The sequence below is a fragment of the Canis aureus genome, chromosome 2 (assembly GCF_053574225.1).
Source record: "Canis aureus isolate CA01 chromosome 2, VMU_Caureus_v.1.0, whole genome shotgun sequence".
NCBI classification, from domain to species: Eukaryota; Metazoa; Chordata; class Mammalia; order Carnivora; family Canidae; genus Canis; species Canis aureus.
The window spans coordinates 51,281,925-51,301,014 of NC_135612.1; the positions used below are offsets into that span (position 1 = coordinate 51,281,925).

General features: G+C 38.3%; 1 long non-coding RNA gene across 20 annotated transcripts in view; it reads right to left on the reverse strand.

Annotated features, from left to right (window-relative positions):
• LOC144297418 (uncharacterized) overlaps positions 1–19,090 on the reverse strand; it is a 187,931-nt gene that overhangs the window by 32,690 nt on the left and 136,151 nt on the right. For 5 of the 20 annotated variants that reach the window (XR_013364498.1, XR_013364465.1, XR_013364452.1 and 2 more), the window contains exons 1-2: positions 11,989–12,148; positions 10,961–11,126 (exon numbers count right to left, since the gene is read on the reverse strand). The exons of 2 other annotated variants lie outside the window; for them this stretch is intronic. This is a non-coding gene — a long non-coding RNA (uncharacterized LOC144297418). Of the gene's footprint in view, positions 1–6,681; positions 7,339–10,591; positions 10,719–10,960; positions 11,127–11,973; positions 12,149–19,090 lie in introns of those variants that run through there. 13 more of the 20 variants (XR_013364464.1, XR_013364451.1, XR_013364470.1 and 10 more) reach the window with 9 other exon arrangements.

Here is a 19,090-nt window from a genome sequence, read left to right on the forward strand (position 1 = left end):
ACTATACTGCATCCACCAATGCCAAGATCTCAGATATGTGAACAATAGACACTTGTAGAGTTGAACACTAATTGCCAAGGAATTCTTATGTTTGCATTTTGTTACATCAAAGGGAGTCTAGGAGGGGATGCCTGGGTGGCTCAGTCCATTAAGCATCTGACTCTTGATCTCAGCTCAAACCTTGATCTCAGGGTCATGAGTTCCAGCCCCGTGTTAGGCTCCATGCTAGGCATAGTGCTTACTTAAAAAAAAATAAAAATTAAAAAAATGAACCTGGGAGATACATGGAGTAAGTGAGTTAGTCACTGATCTGGCTTAAAAACCTGTCTGAATTCTATGATGGCTATGATGGACTAACACACAGGTCAGCCCTGCCCAAGAGAAAGCTAGAAGAGCCAGGTAACACGTATTTAAAAAAACAAAAACAAAAACAAAAAATCAATCAACAAAAGAAACCACCTCTATGTGACAAGGCAGCTAGGATACGAATTGCCAAAGTCTCAAAGGGAAGGTGTTGAGGTGAGTTTAATATTTTCCTCTAACTTTTCAGCCCAGTGACTTACTGATTCCCTTCCAAGATATGTGGAGAGTCTGAGAAACAAGAATAGCTGCTCCAAAGCAGAGAAGCTGAGCAGAACTTTCAGCGGTCTTACAGGGATGCGAGGAAGAAATGAGAGTTCATGGGTCTTATTTGTTGAGTGCCCAAGATCCCACATAGAAGGACAGAGGGCATAAGCAAGAACTGCTCTTCCCCTTCATACATTCTCTGGTGTGTACCTTGTGCTGGCTGCGAGGTGGAGAAGCCCAATAGAAAGGAGACGCTATGGGATAGAGGGTCTGAGAAGCTCTATGCCAGGAGTGAGATAGACATCATAGTCCAGAGCACTTCTAGGTGATGGAGCACTGGGAAACACTCTTCGAGTCAAACAAGGACCCTGAAAAGCTCACAGAGTCAGCTGGACTATCTCTTGCAAAACTAAAAATCAGCCTCAAATTTGCTCTGTCCCAGATTAGTGGTCAGCTACTAATCTCACTACAAATTGCAACCTGAAGGATTCAAGAAAATAAGAAAAATCTGAAATAAGAGAATAACATCCAGAGACTCTACATACAAAGTACATAGCATCTTTGTATATTGAGCATCTGTTATTCTGTTAAAAATTATGGGAATTCCAAGAAAATGGCCAAGAGAAGAAATAAACGATTATAAACATATCCATAGCTGACATAGTTGTTGAAGTTGTCAGACACAGACTTTAAATAAATTTTAACATGTTTATTTTTTATATTTTTTAAAATAACTCTTTATATGACAAGATGGAAAATTTCACTAGAAATCACGTATACAATATATATACTGTATATATGATAAATATATAGAAATCATATATATGTTATATATCATATGTGTTCTGTTATATATATATGAAATATTAGAATTAAAAGTCTCCATACCACAGGGGCACCTGGGTGGCTCAATAGATGAGCATCTGCCTTTGGCTCAGGTCATGATCCTGGGGTCCTAAGATGGAGTCCCACATCAGGCTCCCTGCAGAGAGCCTGCTTCTCCCTCTGTCTATGTCTCTGCCTCTTTCTCTCTGTGTCTCTCATGAATAAATAAATAAAATCTTTAAAAAATAGTTGATTTTATACTCATCCCTTTCCTTGTCTTCCAGTTCTTTTGTTTTTCTTACCTTCCTTGAGGAAACCAGGCCAATGGGTCCTGACTGAGGAACCCCGAAAGGCTGACAGATGGCCTGGCAGGTGGCAGTAGAGGGTAAGGAGATGAGGAGGGGTGGGGAGTGGTATTTGGGAACTGGAAATGAAAAGACAGACTGGGCCTAGGCAGCAACTGGAGCTGGTAAGGCTGGAGCCTGCTTCTCCCTCTGCCTATGTCTCTGCCTCTCCCTCTATGTCTATGTCTCTCATGAATAAATAAAAATCTTAATTAATCAATCAATTAATTAATATTCTGACCTGAGAGTTTTTGAATAAACAAGAATTCACTGAAACTAATGAAGGAGAGTTAAATATGTGGCACTGTGAGTGCAGGTCCAGGAGCATGGAAGGGCAGGAAAAATGTGTAAATGATCACAGATGTTCCAATGAAGTAGAAACTTGGAGGCAGGAATTGATGGAGGTGGAGCTAGGAAGGCAGGAGAAGATAAACATGTGGAGAGACTCTAATACTCAGAATTGTGGCTTATATGCGGTAGAAAATGGGAAACATTGTAGAGTTATGGGGGTACTTGGAGGGTGGGGAGCCCCCAGGAATGGTGTTTTACAAAGTTAGTGCTGTTCCTGCAAGTGAATGGATAAAGAAAGTGAAAAGTTCCAGGTAGGAGGAGCTGAAAGATGAAGGGAGGGGTCGCAGGCATTGATTCTGTTTACATTTTAAACTGTTGGACATCTCGGGTGGCTCAACGGTTTAGCACTGCCTTCAGTCCAGGGCCTGATCCTGGAGACTTGGGATCGTGTCCCACGTTGGGCTCCTTGTATGGAGCCTGTTTGTGTCTTTGCCTCTTTCTCTCTCTCTTTATGTCTCTCATGAATAAATAAATAAAATCTTAGAAACAAACAAACAAAACTGTGGCTAAAGGAATGGGTTAAGTTTCACAGCAAAATGTAAATGTTTTTAATCCTGACAATTCAAAAATCAACCCGTAACTTAACAACATTTAGTGTTACATATGGAGAGACGTTGGGGGAAAGAGTCATAATATTCAGGTCCTCATTTTTTATTTGATACTATATGAAATTGATAGATTAGTAAGGATATTTATATATATATATTATGGCATTTAAAGTTAGAAAGTTAGGAAGGCAATGATACAAGAAATAGAGTCTCTAAATATTACAAAGTATGAAAACTAAAACCAAAATCCTATAAAGTGAGAGAAAATGTCAACCACAGAGCAAATGACAGATACCAGAAGAAGCATTAAGAACAAATGAAATAGCATATATGACAGAATTCAGAACAAAAATATCTGTCATAGCAACAAATGTCAATGGAATAAACTAAGCCATTGAAGGAAAAAGACTCCGATTATACCAAAAAAATACAACCTAACTACATGCTATCTATATGAGACATATCTAAACTGGACTCAGCAGGTTGAAAGTGACATAGAGACTAAAATCACACCAGGGACACACAAACAAAACATAAATCAGAGGCTGCAATATTAACATCAAAGTTAAATTCAAGACACAAACATAAATGACAAAAGTGCTTTATCATAATAAAGGGCAGAAACACATAGGAGATCAAATGCTCTTGAGTCTTCATGCTCCAAATAACAAAACAATTAAGAAGTGTAACCAAGAATTGTAGGCAATAAAAGGGAAAAGGAAAATAGAAAAGTGTTAACTAGTGGAGTTCAACCGTTCTCTCCTCCCCTGACTGATCCCCTAGATTCATTTTAAAAGTTACCCGGAGAGTTTAAAGTGTAATTTAAAAGGTAAACCCAATAGAAGGCCATCTCTTGTATTGTACAATGGAAGACAATGTCTTTCCAAGTATCTATGGAGTGTTTACAGATATTGACCACCTATTAGGAATAAAAAATTCCTAGCCAATCCTTAAGTGAAAATAATGTGGATCACATTCCTGAATAATTTGTATGAAAACTACTAAAGTAATTCTCAAAATAGCAAAATTTTAAAAAGGACCCAGAAATGCAAAGAATATCCCTACTGTGTTAAAAAAATAAATTGAAAGGTACAAACTTCCAGTTATAAGATGAATGAGTCCTGGGGATGCAGGGCACAGCACAGCAACTGGCATTTACAATCTTGAATCGTATACTTGGCAGTTGCTCTGAAAATAGAGCTTTAATGTTCTCACCATCACAAGGAGAACAAGAAAACGGTTAATTATGTGAGGGGAGGTTTGCGGTGGTAAGCATTTCACCATATATTCACTTATCAAGCCATCACATTGTACATCTCAAACCTACAGTATGCTATATGGATTATATTGTAAAAAAGCCAGAAAAAATATAAATTTAAAAATGAAAATGTTTTACTCAGATGTCATCACCATGGTAAATAAGCAAGAAAAATGGATATACAATTTGGAAATAAGGAAGTGACAGAAGGAATTTCACAAAAAAAAAAAAAAAAGAAAGAAAGAAAGAAAGAAAGAAAGAAAGAAAGAAAGAAAGAAAGAAAGAAAAAAGAAAATGAGGAAAGAAGCACAAATTTGAGGTCTGGGGGACTCGCTGTTCTGCAGCAGACAGAATCAGCGAGATTAGGAGGCTCCCCTGAGAGCTCTGTTGGCACTACAGGGAGATGCTTTTTGCCATCTGAGGCAGAGGGGGGGAACTCCCTTGAGACTGTTGCTGATACAATAAGAGAGACCTGAGTGAGTAGCTCCACATCACCTTCATATTGCTGGGAGAAACCTGAACCACTGTCATCTCAAGAACCCCAAACTACCAAGGAAGCAGTAGGGGCCTATGCAAGAAAGTGGTTCCATAATAACTCCATTCTTATCTACCTCACCACCTTCAAGGGTCCAATTGTCCCTGGTGGTTCATTATAGCTAGGATTTTCTTTTCTTTCTTATATTCCTTGGATATATTCTAGTCTGATTCAATTCCCTCCACAAGACCCACTCCAAACCCTTCTACTGTATTTTCTGTATGTTCCCACCTGATACTGCAATGTACTCGATCATGTATGATGTACTCACCACCATCTTGCCTTAATTAAAAACCCGCTGTCATGGGAGGACATTGATTCCTCTGTCACCATCTTGATATTTAACACCGGCCAAGACAAAGGCAGGACTGACACCTCTCCTGGACTACACACTTTAGAGGGCCCCACATAACAACATGAACAATATGTTTGTTATGGAACACATGGAGGATTCTTTTACTTGGGATTCAGCACTCAGATGTATGCGCCATAGCTCTAAACATCCACCCTCATGACTAACATGATTGGAGCCCCAGAGAAATGATGCTCTGAGTGTCTGGTCTTGTATTTTTGAAACAGAAGTCAGCTACATCAAGAATGCTGTTTGTGGGCTGGGCCACCACATATGTCAGAGATGGACACCATCTCAGAGTCTAGGGAGCTTTCAAGAAGTACAAATTTAAGAAAGAAAAGACAAATTCACTTTTCAGATCCTTTTTTTCTCATTATAGCAAACAAAATTTTGCAAAACAAGATTTTAATTTCCCATTGGTCTTGAGTGTCCATTTTCATGTCCTGTCTTTCTTTTCCCCTCTTCCTTCCCCTACTCTACACTAATCTTTTCTTCCATCTTCCAAACTGAGCATTGAGTGCCTAGTTTCCCAATACAGAAGACTGACAGCCACCTTGTTCCCTTCCCTAACCTCAGTTCCTCACCTCGAATCTAGCAGCAAAGTCTCTCTTTAGCATTTCCATGATATTTCTGCTGTAATCTTATGTCTCTTCTTATACCACCATCTTCCTCTAAATCACTGTTTCTCTCCAGGATTCCTCCAACTGATTCTTACCTCTGTTCTCCTGACCCAGCTCTGTCTATCCCATTCTCCAGACCTGATCTTAGTCAGTAGACAGAGATCTCCCCTAAATAAAGTTAAAAAACAATCTCCTTAATAATATTGAGCCAAACACCATAAATAAATTACTAAATGGGATTCTATGACACATTAAGAGATTAATGTGTAGTAACAGAAAGGAATGGATATTACAACATTAGGAATTGTATCTAACTTATTAATGACCATCTCCATATAGACCAAAAATACTATTGATAAAATGAAGCACTTATTTCTGATCAAAGTTATATTTTTATTATGTTGTCAATACCTTGCGAAAAGCAGCACATTTGAATTTCTTTAATGTAAGTAAATATAAATGCATGATATTTTATTTATATGTATTTTATTTATGCATAAATGAATGCTTATATATTCTTTAAATACACATACACAGATGCACATACATTATTTATATCATTGAATAGATATGATTTTAGGCTTATTTATCAGTGTATACATTTTTGCTTTTTTCTTTCTTCTTCCCTCCTCTTCAAAACTTATCCTCTGTACCAAGTAAGCCACATCATCAACTTAGCACATGTACTTTCTAATTTATTATGTAATTACTATGTAATTACTTGCAAACATATATGTATATACACACACACACATATATATATATATATACAAAAATCCGTATACAAAAAAGAGGTTGTGTATGAGCTCTAACATTTAACAAAAAATATTTGCTATAATATACAGAATTTTTCACATATTGCTTTTCTTCCTCAACAGAGTACCTAGTGTGAATCCTTCCATATCAACATGTAGAGCCTTAGGGCATTTCATTTCTGGCAAATATTCTATGGTATGGATATATCATAATATATTTTATACCTATAATTGGAATTCACATTATCTCCTCATTTTGTCACTGCAAACAGCTCACTATAAGATAGCTGTATGCAATTGTAATAGATTGAGTGACCTGGAAAACAAAGTCTGAGTGCCTGAGAATTGCTGCAGGAGGCTTATTGGGGCCTGCTCCCAGGAACAATATCTGTTGGCTAAAAGTGAGGTTTGGGCAAAAGGAGAGGTTGCATGGCAGAGCAGTTATATCAGAGACCTCAAGGAATTTGGGTAGCTCTGACATTGGGTGGTTGCTCAAAGTCATACCAATTGAGGCACAGCTTTGTACCTCCAGAGCAAATGCTGCTTCCAAGGAAGAGGTGCCCTTGGATGGATGCAACAGCTGTCTTTGGATGATGATAATTCCTGGAGAGTAACTTCCCTGGGAGTTATTGCAGAGCTTTGTCTTGTATCATTTTACCTAATCTGGAGCTATGTTGCCCAGAATTCCCTTCCCTGGTTGCTCCGTTTTAGTGTAGAATATACAAAAGGGCTGTGTGGGATTTGGAAGGCCAAAGTAAAGGTGTAGCCATTTTGCTATGTCTGAAAGTCTGCATAGGCCACAAGCCATGGGTAACTTGCACACATTTTTTGTTAATCTTCTAGCTGACATGATTGGTGGGTGCATGGACCCATAATCCCTCCCACCACATCTGTTCCTGTAGTTTCTCTGAGTCCTGGGCCAAGTGAGCATGTAGGTACATGATGAAGGGCACCAGATTCTCCTGCAGATCCTACATGATTGTGGTTGGAGCTGGTGAGAGACTTGTTCATGTTTTAGCACTGCAGCACATCCTCCCAGGTGAGACATGCTCTTTCTCCATTCCATGGCCAGCTTTTCTTCCTGATTGCTGATCTTCTGACCTCTAGTGCCTTCAGGACCAATACCAGATGCCAGTAGCAAATGCCTCCACCACCTCCTACGATAACTGACAGCCACCTTGTTCTGAAAAGTAACAAGTAATCTCTATAATATGTTCCTCATTCTTTTTTTTTTTTTTAAGATTTATTTATTTATTTTAGAGAGATAGTGTGTGTAAATGGGGGAAGGGACAAAAGGAGAGGGAGAGAGTCTCCAGCAGACTCTTCACATAGCCCAGAGCCCAATGAAGGGCTCAATCTCATAACCCTGAGATCATGACTTGAGCTGAAACCAAGAGTTGGATGCTTAATCAACTGAGCCACCCAGATGCCCCATTGCTCACTCTGTTTCACACATAGCAGATCTGCTCCACTGATTAAGCACTGACTCAGCACTCTTCACAAGCAGAGGAATGTGTGAATTGGTCTTGAAAAAGAGATCTGGCAATGTGCTATAGTGTCCGTGACAGTACTGGTACTTTATTCCTAGGAAACTGATTCCCAAGATTAAGATGGCTGGATCAAGGAATACATATATTTTGAAATTTAATAGATGCTGCAAGATCAATATCCCAAAAAGCTGTAAAAATTCAATTCTGCACAAGGAACATAAGTGTGTTCTACCCGCATCCCACACCATATTTGATGCTATTTTTTTTTGTTATCTGATAGCTGTAAGAATATATCTTCTTATGATTTAAATTCATATTTCCCTCTCTGCTAGTGAATTTGAGTCCCTCATGTATGTTGGCCATTTGAGTATGTTCTTTTGTGAATTTCTTTTTTACAGCTTCTGGTCAGTTTTTTTCTATTGGATTCTATGTATTTTTCTGGTAAGTTTGTAAATGTTCTTTCAGTATTATACACACAACCCTTTATCTGCTATCTTTGGTATCTATCTGCATTGAAAAAAATTAGTAAAATATATTTTTATCATATATTGGCTTTGTTAACTGTGTATTTTTACCATCAATATTGTATATATTTTTTAACACTGGGGTGTTTATGCCATTGGGAATTCCTTTGGGAACCAATATAAAGTAGAGGTCCAAATATATTTTTTTCTGATGGATAATATTCTGTTAGTAACATTTATTAAATAATCCATCATTTTCTACTGATTTGAGAAATAAATTTTACTATGTTATTAATCCACTTATATACAAGGATCAATTTCTAGGTTCTTTATTTACTTCTACCAATAAAAAATTCAATAAATTATGAGTATATTTATAAATCTTTAATCAGGTAAGTACACATGAAATGAAACATTAATATCAGGATTGATAAGTGAAATATAAGAAGAGTTACTATTAAAATAAGGAACAAAGCACCTTTCACTTCAATTGTTTTGAAAGTAATAATACAGTAAGACAAAAAGTATTGAATATCAAAAAATGGGATCAAATTTATTAAAATTTGACATGATATGATTGTATACTTGGGAAGACATATAACTGAAAACTTATTTTAAAAGTAAGAGAATGTTTATAAATTTCCTGGTTAAAAATTTAATATTAAAAAAAGGCACTTCCTAGACAGAGAGGAAAGTTAAAAAAATCAAATTCAGGAAAGACCTTATTTGCAACAGCAACAAATAAGAAAAACTATCTAGGAATAAGCTGGAGACATGGTCAGTGTTTGTTGAAAGAAAATAATAAAAATCTACCAAGAGGCATAAAAGAAGAATTGAAAATGAGGAAAATACACTTCTTATAAAGATTCAATATTGTGAAGACTTCGATTCTCTCTACATTTATCTATAAATTTATTGTAGAGTTTTGGTGTTTCAAGGACAGTGGAGAGGTCTTAGACTCTCAGGACAAGAGGAAGGGGAAGATCCAGATGGGAGTTAACATAACAATTTGCTTCTACTATTTTCCTACTTCTATGTAGTAAGAAATAACAAAATTACTTTCTTATGTATTCTTTTCAATTTATGTTTTATGTTTGGTAAGTAGACTAATTTCTCAGTAAGTCATAACAAGTTTGGGTTTTGTACTGGTCCTATAGAAAGACAGTGGTTCTAGAAGCCCCTGTCTTTAACTTACGACATGCCTGTGGGCAAAGCTAATAAAGAAAACCATGAAAATACTTTCTTAGCTTGAAATTGTACCTTCAAGCAGTATATACATACTCAGCTCACTTAGAAGATACTCTCTCATTATGTGTAGTATTTGCATTATCATTTCCTTATTAGATGTTTATTTAGATCAGTGATCAGCAAACTATGGCCCATGAGCCAAATCTGGTTTGCTACCTGTTTTTGTAAATAAAGTTTTATTGGGACACAGCCACACCCATTCATTTACATATTATCTATGGATGCTTTCACTCCGCAAGAGCAGAGCTATGTAGCTATACCAGGTTGTATGACCCATAAAGCTGAAAACTTTTACAATTTGACCCTTTACAGGCAAAGGTGGCTGATACTGTTCTTGATCATAAAAATCTTGAGGACAAGCTTATTACTATTTCCTCTCATCATACTCAGCACTTAAGTCATAGATGTTGCTTAAAAATAATTTTTTTGTATTAACAAATTAACAGAGGGAATAATCTTTCAATTCTGTGTTAAGCTTAGATTATCAAAATTTTATCTGTTTATATGTGTTTCCTTGACTATTTTTTAGTGGAAAATGAGGTGGGGAGTAATTATGGGCAGCAAAAATAAAATGCATAAAGGGTGAGGTTGAGATACAAAGAAAAGACAAGATAAAAAGGATTATAATAGGACAAGAAGTGTGGCAGGATACATCATGGGGTCTGGGAGAGGGGCAATACTAGTAAAATCTTTGCAGATCAAAAATCTGGAGTTATTTTTCTGTTCCCAATTCTTAGAATAGTCTCCATTCCTTTTCCCTCGCAGAATTAAGCCCTATAATTTCTTATTTCCAAATATGTAGAAACTCTTCACTTGTCTTCATTCCCAATTCCATTACTTTCTTGCTTTAAACCACTGTTGTACATTTCTTGGTTCTACACTAGACTCCTAATTGGACTCTGTTATCACTATTAGTCAGGATGTTTTTGAGTGCAAATAAGCAAAAATCCAAATCTAACTGGCTGAGGGATAAAGATAATCTGTTGTATGACTTAATTAGAATTCTAGCAACAGTTCAGACTGCTCATGATTGTATTGGAAATCTAGGTCTCTATCTCTGCAATTCTTTCATATTGCTCTCCTCTGTGATGGATCTTGTCCTTAGGCAGGCTGTCCTCCTGTTGCAGCAACCCACATCTCAGCTTTCCTAGTTTGCAATCATGGAGAAAGAAAAGATACCTTGTTCACCGAATATGGATGAAAAATCATGGGGCTTTAAATCAGTTGAACCAACCTGAGCCAATCATCCTGGCAAGAGGGCTACGGTCACATTGCATGGCTTCTCATTTTCAGTTTGGCAGAGGTGCTTAAAAATAGGGTTGCAGTTGTCAGTTGACAGTGTTTCCAAATCTCCTGGAGGACTTGTGAAAACACAGATCACTGGGTCCCTCTCTCAATATATGATCTTAGTCAGTTTTGGGCAACACCTGGAATTCTGCATTTCTTGTAAATTCGCAGGTAATGTTGATGCTGCTGGTGTATGCTTTGGGAGCAAGTGATCTGGAGAAAAATGCCTTGGAAAATCCTTTCCAAAGTCATAGGGGCTGGGACACATGTAGAGCACCACTTATGTCAGAGAAAGCATAAATAGACTGTTAAGTACCATTTAATCTTCATTTTGCAGATATGGAGTCTTGAATTCTGAGAAGATTGACTGGGGCTGAGTTACATGACTCACTGAGCTGCGTGACTGTTAAGTCTTGACATGGACTTTTAATTCTTTCAGCTGGGCAACTTTTAGCTGTGAAATTTTCCTCAAAGTCCCAGGTCTAAGGAAAGAAGGGAATTCCTTAACACCTCTGGAAATATGTGCTAGGGGTATTACAGCTCCATTTGGCCCCACCCTCTTGGAAAGTTGAGTCTAAGGATGGACTTAAGAAGTGCAAGGAACTAAGAAAGTATTCAGTCCATTTGTCCTTGTGCCACAAGCTTCTATTCTCAAGATGATCTCACAGACCTGGAGACCAATATTAATAATACCAAAAGTTAGCACCCCGGAGACCAGTATTAATAATAACAAAAGTTAGCACTGACGGTAGGTTAAAAATGATAAAAATCAATGCCACACTGTACTGGCCCTTGCTGATGTTATTAAGAAGTCCAAGGGGGGCTTTGAATCAAGAGAAGCTTAAAATCAGGGCAGAACCTCACTGAGTGAAGTGCTAACTAAAGGAAATCTGTCCCTCTGGCCCCAATACCCTCTGCAGGTGATAAATGAAAGGACATTTCACCTGACTCACCAAGTAGCCATGGCTTCCTCTGAGGTCACAAAAGTGACATTTTTTATATCATTTTTTTTTATTAGATGGTGGCCTCTACTTATGTTAGTTAGCATGGACTTCCATAACAAAATACCACAGGCTGGGGATCCCTGGGTGGCTCAGCGGTTTAGCACCTGCCTTTGGCCCAGGGCACGATCCTGGAGTCCCGGGATCAAGTCCCGCGTCGGGCTCCTGGCATGGAGCCTGCTTCTCCCTCTGCCTGTGTCTCTGCCTCTCTCTTTCTCTATGTCTATCATGAATAAATAAAAAATGAAAAATAAATCCTAAAAAAAGATTCTTAAATTCTTAAAAAGTATTTAAAAAAATACCACAGGCTGGGTGGCTTTAACATTACAATTTTACATCTCACAGTTAGGGAGGCTGCAAATCCAAGATCAAGGTGTCAGCAAGGTAGGTTTTGTTCTGATGCCTCTTCTCTTTGTAGGCAGCACCATTTTGTGTGTCCTCAAGTTGCCTTTCTTCTGTGCATGTGGGCAGAGAAATCTCTATCTCTACAGTGTCTCTTCTGATTAGGGTAGCAATCTCATTATGAGACTCCACTTTCATGACCCCATTGAACCCTAATTACCTCACAAATACCATTTGTCTCCAAGTACCTTCACAATGGAGGCAAGGGCTTCAGTATGCATATTTGAGGGGACACATTCAGTCCCTAACACTGGCCCTTGATTTAATTAGGCAACAATGCTTCTTCCCCTTTAAAAATAGAATAAGAGGGGAAAAAAAAAAAAAACTGAGCTAAGAGAGAAAATTCTATGTGGACAAAGAAATTAGAATTGGCTCTCTGGCTTTGCTCAGTTAAGAAGATTCCAGGATGGATATCTGTGATTGTGGGCAGCTATTAGCACTGGATGGAAAAGCTTTTCAAAACCTCTTCTGCAACTCAGACCAGATAGTCTTCTCCCTCCTTTTACAGGTAGAGGACAGAAGTAGAAGGTGGAAGGTGATGCATGCCCCTTGGAGAACAAGCCTGAAAAAAGCCCCCTCCCCTGGCTGTCAGGCTGGCAGCTCTGTTGTCCCAGGGACTAGGAACTGTGAATTATAGACTCCCAGCTTCCCAGCCTCAGAGGCCCCCATGGACTTCTCTCTTGTTGCTTTCTGATTATTTCATATCCCTGTAAAACAAACCTGAGTTCAGAAGCCCTTGCTGTGAAGGGAGAGAAACAAACAGGTGACTACACAACTGCACACAAGTGCCGGTGCAGAAGCAATGCCTTTCACCAAAGAGCTTGAACCCAAAGGCATTTCTGAGCCACAATCAGGCTTGACTCTCTGGGTAGAAGAACACATAGGTACCATTTTATAATGTGCAAAAGCAAATCCTGGCACATTCCTCAGACTTGATTTGAGGAGCAACACAATAAACTTAGAATTAGAATGACCTCCCACTTTACAAATGAAGGTATTTGAATTGCATAGTGTGAATTGAATCGCATTGTATTCCTATGAGGGCATTGTTGTGTTAGAAGACTGTGGACATCAGAGATCATTAATAGAGGAAAGGGTTGTTGGAGGTGTGGTTTGAGAAAGGAAAGGTGACTGTGCCCAACACACACACACACACACACACACACACATACACAGGCACATGCACATATATACCATACACTGCTGCCAGACTAGTCTTATCAAAATAGAAATTTGAGCATGTCACTCAGACAAGCAACGAGGTAACAAAAACTCTAAAACACAAACAGTACAATTCAGGCACTACTGGAGCTGTGTGATGTTGGGCAAATCACACTCTTCCCTAGACTTTTGTTATATGACAAAGCACTTAAACTACATGTTGCCAGAACAGCGAACATTTACCGTATTCCAGGCACTATGCTAGCTAGAGCCACTTTAATTATATTATCTCTTTTAGTTCTTACAGAAAAACTTAGTGATTAGGCATATCATTATGGTTTCTTTTTTTTTTTTTTTTTCAGATAAGGAATCCCAGGCCGGGGGAGTAAATTACTTGTTCAATATTGCATTGCTAGTGAGTGGAGAAGTAGTATAGGAACAAAAGTCTGCATGCTTCCAGCTGTTTGTGCAGCATTCACTCATTTAACTGAATTGTTACTGCATATACTTGCTTTGTCCCAGACACTGCCCTAGATATGAGATACAAAAAGCTGCATGGGCTTGCCCTACAGAATTTACCATTGAAGTGGGGCAAGAGTTATTAATGAGTAAGACTATACTTGCAAAATAACAATTCTTCTAAGTGTTGTGAAGGATGAGTTCTTGGTGATATGAAAAAATATGACAGAAGTTTACCTTGCCATGGAAAGGTTCTGCAAGTAGTGATATTTGAGATAAAAATTGATCCCTGGCTAGGAGTTAGCCAACTCAATGGGGGTGGGAATGAGCATTCCAGCCGGAGGAAATAACATGTGCAAAGACCCTGTTCTTGAAGAAACCACAGAAGAAAAATGAGGCCATATTATATTGCCTTTCAGATCATGCTAAGAATTTGGGGATGATGCAGAAGATGATGATGATAATGCTGATAAATGACTTAAGTATTGGATTGAGGTATGGTAGTGCCAAGAACAGATTTTCATTTTGAATTATAAATCCAGCTACAAAGCAAGTCCCTTGCTTTGTAGAGGGACACAAAACTAAAGCTTAATTCAGTATCCCAAGCAAAGATGATAGTTGTTTGTACCAGGTCAGTGGCTATGCAGATGAGATTATGCATATATATGCCACCTTATGAGGTGCTATTTATTTATTTATTTATTTATTTATTTATTCATTTATTTATTTATTTAAGAGAGTGAGACCAGAAGCAGCCAGGAGGGGCAGAGGAAGAGGGAGAAGCAGACTCCTTGCTGAGCTGGGAACCAGTCATGGGACCCATACCCAGGACCCTGGGATCGTAACCTGAGCCAAATACAGAGCTTAACTGACTGAGCCATCCAGGTGCCCCTCTGTGGACTTTTATATACCAGATCTAGTCATCCATAAATAGTGGTAATTTTATTTCCTTTTTTCCCCCCTGCAATCTGGATGCCTTATATTTTCTTTTTCTTGTTTAATCACTGTGGCAAGAACCTTCAGTACAATGTGTAATAGGAGTGGTGAAACATGATTTCTTTACTTTGTTTCCAGGCTTAGATAGAAATCATCCAGTTTCTCTCCATAAGGAGAATGTAATTGTGGGTTGTTCCTAGATGGCTTTTATCAGCCCGAGGTGCCTTTCTTTAGTTCCCAGTTTGTTGACTGTTTTTATCATGAAATGATACTGAATTTTGTAAAGTAACTTTTTCTCCATCTATTGAGATGATCATGTAGTTTTTGCCCTTATTATTAGCATAATGTATTACTTTAATTGATTTTCTTATGTTAACCCAACCTTATAATCCTAGGGTAAATATCACTTGGTCATAGTATATAATCCTTTTAATATGTTGCTGGATTCATTTTGCTAGTATTTGTTGAGGATTTGGGGTTCATATTCATAAGGGATATTTATCTGTAGTTTTCCTTTCTTGTGATAACTTTGTCTGGTTCTGGTTTCAGGATAATACTGACATCCTAGTATGATTTGGGAGCAAGGATCTATTAGCATTCCATGTCTTATTAGCAAATATCCCCTTGAGTCCCAATTTTCCTTTTACAGAATGAAATCCCATGCTTCTTCACATATGCAGGTGTAGATTTTCATAGCCTTTGTTCAGCACAATCTCTCGCTATTAATCCCCCTCTTCAAAAAAACAGCTTCTGTCTTGGATTGTTCTGCCCTCTTGCTGGTTTCCTATACTATTCTCTGCACCAGCTCGTCACACATTGCTTCCAAGATGTCCCATGGACATGTGTCCTGGGAAGATTGGTTTAAGGAGAGGACCATTCTCAAGGTCTCTAACTCTTCTTACCTTAGGCTGATCCAGACCAAACACAGAGAACATAGGAAACACCAAAGGTCAGAGTAAGGAATGTCTGTGGCTGTCCTGGTTTATAGAATGGTCAAATGTAATTAACCTAGAGTTCTACTGAGAACTATACAATGATATGGAATAGAGCTGATCAGACAGGAAGAAATGAAAGGAACCAGGATACACCTCTCCAGTTGAGGAACTAGAGAAAAAAATATTAATGCTTTCCAAGTCAGTTAGGATGGAGTTAGTTTGTGGGGGAGATGTATTCCAACCCTAAACAGCTATCTTTAATGTTAAGTAAAACCATCTCCAGCCAGGGGGACCAAATCACAGAGAAACCACATAGGTATAAGGGCAAGAACAGGTTCCAAGCTAGTTAGGATCTAGCATCTGAGATTAATGGTTCAGGTTTTGGCCCATTAGACTACATCCAAATGAAAGCATTAAAAATCCAGAGTATACTCTCTTCACAATGAATTGCTTTCCTGACTATGTCCACTTAAGCATTTGATGAGAAATATCCTCACCCGTCTGTGCCCTAGAAGTGACTTCTCTGACACAACCTCAACTGAGCCCCTCATTTTTAGAACTAAGATTTTTGTTTTGTTTTTTAAATGATGTCTTGTGTCCTCTCTCTCCACCTCCCTGTTTCTCATTGTACTTGCTATTTATTGTTTGTCTCTAGGTAATGGGGATATGAGAAAAGAAGAAAACAACATGTTTTAAGAGGCTCTGGATCTGCTTTTGACTGGGATCTCCTTGGTGGTCTTGAGGTAGAATGTGCTGTTACACAGGAATTTCTTTCTTTCTTTCTTTCTTTCTTTCTTTCTTTCTTTCTTTCTTTCTTTCTTTCTTTCTTTCTTTTTTCTTTCTTTCTTTCTTTCTTTCTTTCTTTCTTTCTTTCTTTCTTTCTTTCTTTCTTTTCTTTCTTCCTTCCTTCCTTTCTTCTTTCTTTCTTTCTTTCTTTCTTTCTTTCTTTCTTTCTTTTTCTTTCTTTCTTCTCCTTCCTTCCTTCCTTCCTTCCTTCCTTCCTTCCTTCCTTCCTTCCTTCTTTCTTTTAAAGATTTTATTTATTTATTTATGAGAGACAGAGAGAGAGAGAGAGAGGCAGAGACATAGGCAGAGGGAGAAGCAGACTTCCTGCAGGGATCCTGTTGTGGGACTCAATCCCAGGACCCCAAGATCACAACCTGAGCTGAAGGCAGACACTCAACCATTGAGCCACCCAGGAATCCCACATAGGAATTTCTTAATCATCTTAATAAGGGTTTCTGAAGTTCAGAACCAACGCAAGCATCCTATTATTTGTCGTTTCTAGGAAATCACAGGATAAAACACAATTAGAAGATCCTTAGCTCTAAACTAATATTGTTAATGCCATCTACATTTTGATCTTTCTGTTTCTATGTGTATAATAACGTACCAGATCAGGGTTTCTAAAAATGTCATATGAGCAACAGAAAACCAAACTGGACACTCTAGGGGATCCATTTGAATCCCCTGAGAAGCTAAGGGACCCACAACCTCAAGAAATGAAGAGTAGAAATACAGGCTATCTGGCCTGTTACTTGACTGAGGCGAAGGATGAACCTAGGTGAAAAATAAAATGGTGAGGGAAATTTTAAATCCGCTATTAATAAGACAAAAAATAGACATTGGGCTTTTAAAGTTTAATTAAGACCTTGGCAAAGAGCTGTTATTTTATACAGTAGATAAAGAAAAATTAAGTAGAAATTGTTAGCCATAAAATCGGTATGTCTAAATGATATTTATGGACTTTTCTAATTTATTAAATCATTTCTACTTAATTTCAAGCAAAATGAAAGATGAGAGGGATCTGTGGGTGAGAAGAAGAAACAGTGTTGTTTCCTGGTAATTCTCATCATTACTTATTCTTGTCCCTTCAGGAATTAAGCTGCAAAAGTAGGGCAGAACCAGAAAAATGTATGAAAGCAATGTGGAATTTTTGAGGTATGTTCCTATGAATGCAATACTTTAAAGTGTAGGAGAGATTAAAATCCTTTCAACAAGCCACAGCTGGACAGGAGGAACATAAGGGGGTCAGAGTTACTAATTTATTGAGCGTCTCCAAATTTCTATCATTATGTAGACATAGGATCTGAAGAAAGTTCTAAAATGTTGACTAGACACAGTGACAATGCATAAGACCTGGGCCATGAGGCATCAGGCTGACAACTGAAAGGAAGAGCGAGAGAAGGGTGGGAAGGTGAGGCATGGGGTTAGCACGTGGTGAGGCTCCACAAAGCGTGGTGGTAGAAGGAGCAAATTCTGTTCTCAGCCTGCCTGGGTTTGAATCTCGGCTCTCCCCATTCACTTTGTAGCTTTGGGAAATTCTCTCAAGCTCTCTACTCTCCATTTCTTTATGCAACGTGCGTAATAGTAGTATGTAGCTCAGAAGATTAAGTTGCAGAAAGAACATGTTGAGTTATTCTCTGTATGTTAGATATCATTATAAAGATGATTGGGGGAAGGCTAATAACTGTGTTGCCCAGAGGAGATGACCTACGGCTCATTCTGAATTGTACTGATATAGAAGGTTTGGTTTTGTTCCTTTTTTCTTATTAGTCTCTAAGGAGTGGGAATACTCAGTGATAGTGGAGTTTTGGTTCTAGACACTGTTTCTTATGTAAATTTAGTCCTCAGATAGCAGCTGATTGGATGAAATCTAGACTCCAGAGAGAAAGGACTGGGATTGCCAAGGGTTTGAAATACTTTCAAGGCCCAGTCAAATGGTTTGAGATTCCAGGAAGAGCTCCCATCCCATCAGGAAAGGCAGACAGCAAATCAGGAAATTAAGTCTTGCTGGCTGGCTTACTATGGGGACAGGAAGAAAAGAATAATGACAGTGGGAGAAACTTTAGCTTATTAGATATTAAGTGGACTTCAACTGACCCTCGAGTGGCCTAGTATTATTATGTGCCTACCAGAGCATGCAGGTTATTGTTTTGCTGTTTCTGTAGAATTCCTACTTGATAGGTCATTACATTTTATGTCATGTCACCCATACCTGCCATAGCTGACACGACCACGGATGGGCATCATACCTAAAGGCAGAAATCTACAGTCTGGCCAGGGACCCAGACAGTTCCAGAAAAGTTTCCCAGCAACAATCACATTGTCAGCTCTAAGATGTGACAGCTGACTTACTAACAGAAAGACATGGTTGGGAATTCAAATGTACTCAACAAGGGAAACAAAAAGAAGTATAGTAACCAGAGATGCATATCTTATGGACAAATTGAGGTATAATAACTATATGACAACAAAATATAGTAACAATATTTTGAAACCCCTGCATGATCAGTATAATTATACGTTATGTTCAGTATACTGTGCCTTGATGGTGTGAAAAAAAGCATAATAGATGTTAAAAAGATCTAAATTTGAAGGACTTGAGAAAATCTTTTGAAGATTACAAAACTGTACACTGAGGGGCACCTGGGTAGCTCAGTCGTTTAAACGTCTACCTTTGGCTAAGGTCATGATCCCAGAGTCCTGGGATCAAGTCCTGCATCGGGCTCCCTGCCTGGCAGGAAGACTGCTTCTCCATCTCCCTCTGCC